We start from the raw sequence: 2,142 nt of genomic DNA on the forward strand, positions 1-2,142 counted from the left end.
ACCGAGGGGCACCTGGAGGGATGCCTCGTTTCCATCCTCTGGCCATGCATGTGTGGGTGACCGCAGAGCTGCCAGCCTTCCTCTCCCATGGCCAGTGCTAGCATGTCCTCCACAAGCGTCTGAGGCTGGACTGGTCATTCCTCATTTTCTCAAGTGCCTTAATGATGTCAGATCTAATTTTAGATAAGAAAATTTTAATATTTATATAACAGAGCAGCAAAATTAATGTGTCTCATCATCAACTTTAGTTTCCTCTTTTTTTCCCCCTAGAGGAGGAAACTGAGACCCAGAGGTCTGCAGAGATTTTCTGCCTGAGGATCTTCCCCGAGATGTCCCCTGTCTTGTCTCCTGGAGTAGATCAATGAAGACTTCTTCCCCTGATCGTGGGATGGCTGGTCCATCCTTTCTCCCTGATTCCAAGGAGTCTTTTCTTAGTGTCCCATCACCTCTTGATGAGTTTATTGCAACATCCTTCTTTCCTTACATTTTAACTCCCTGAAACATCATTGGAAATCATTACGCTAAATCGTATGTGCTTTTGCTTCTCAGCCCTCTGGCTAAGATCAAATGTAGTATCTGCTGTTTGCGTCACTTTAAATCTGAATTTTTTTTCTATTGCTTTATAGGGTATGGCAATCAATACATTAAAGTAAAGATGGTGCCAAGAAGAAACTTAAAACTGCACTTACTTTGAGTTTTTAAAAAAATATATATGAATTTTTTTGCATCGACCCTGATATTTTTAATCTCATAAGAACACAGTTCTTTAAAATGCTATAAATATTTATGACTTTGTAATGAGGGAGGAATAACAATGATAATATTTGCTACCACAGAGAAGTTCATATTATTTCTTTTTTTAAAGAATATTTTTTGATAACTTTCATTTCCGTGTAATAGGACTGCTGACAATATCATTCTCTCTCAAATTTGCATGAGTCAGTTGGGGTTTCATGGTGACAAGTGATTCTACTAAACTAAAAGATGTTTCTGGATACTTAATCATAAAGACTGTATTAGAGACTAAAATAACCACAGTCACGCCCATATCTGGGATGCGCCAATCCCGCTGCTAGAAAGAACGTAGCTCCTCACACCAGTGAGAACGGCCGAAGTCTAAACACTGACACCACTAAGCGCTGACGAGGATGCGGAGCCATCGGGACTCTCATTCGTTGCTGGTGGGAAAGCAAAACACGACAGCCACTTTGGAAGATAATTTTTGACAGTCTCTTAAAAAACTAAACATACTCTTCCCATAAAATCCAACAATCATGATCTTTAGTATTTACCCACAGGAGTTAAAACTATGTCCACACCAAAACCTGCACATGGATGTTTATAGCAGCTTCATTTATATAAACTCCCCAAACTGGAGGCAACCTCGATGTGCTTCAGTAGGTGAGTGGATACATAAACTTTGGTACATCCAGATAATGGAATATTACTCAGTGCTAAAATGAAATGAGCTATTGGGCCATGAAAACACATGCAAGAAGCTTAAATGTAAATTACAAAGTGGAAGAAGCCAATCTGAGAAGGCTACAGACTGTTTGATTCCAACCCTGATTTTCTGGAAAAAGCAAAACTGTGGAGCTAATAAAAAGATCAGAGGTTTCCAGGGGTTTGAAGGGGAGAGGGAGGAATGAGTAAGCAGAGCACAGAGGACTTTCAGGGCAGTGGAATACTCTCTGTGAAACTATAATGCTGGATACATGTCAATGTATGTCTGTCTAAACCCGTGGAAGGCACACCAAGCGTGAGCCCGGGGACCACTAACCTGAAGTAAATGATGGACGTGGGCGACCACGATGAGTCAGTGCAGGTGCATCAGCTGTAACAGACGTACCGCTCTGTGAGGGGTGCTGATAATGGGGGAAGCTGTGGGCGGGGGGTACACAGGAAATCTTTGTGCCTGCCCCTCGATTTTGCTGTGAACCTAAACCTAAAACTCTGAAAAATAAAGTCTACATGTAAGCTAATAATAATCAAGTTATTTATCCCAACTGATAACATTTAAGCATCATAATACATAGAAATTCCCCCTTTCTTGTAAAAAAACGATTCCTCCATCTGCTTTTGTTTTTCTCATTCTTCCTCAGTTCTGGTCTTTTCCTTCTAAGTGTACATTTACTTGTTTAC

At 40.8% G+C, this 2,142-nt stretch overlaps 1 pseudogene; it reads left to right on the forward strand.

Annotated features, from left to right (window-relative positions):
* Positions 1 to 537: 537 nt before the first annotated feature.
* On the forward strand, positions 538 to 708 carry LOC116660843 (annotated as a pseudogene).
* The last annotated feature ends 1,434 nt before the right edge of the window (positions 709 to 2,142 follow it).

The sequence above is a fragment of the Camelus ferus genome, chromosome 31 (genome assembly GCF_009834535.1).
Source record: "Camelus ferus isolate YT-003-E chromosome 31, BCGSAC_Cfer_1.0, whole genome shotgun sequence".
NCBI classification, from domain to species: Eukaryota; Metazoa; Chordata; class Mammalia; order Artiodactyla; family Camelidae; genus Camelus; species Camelus ferus.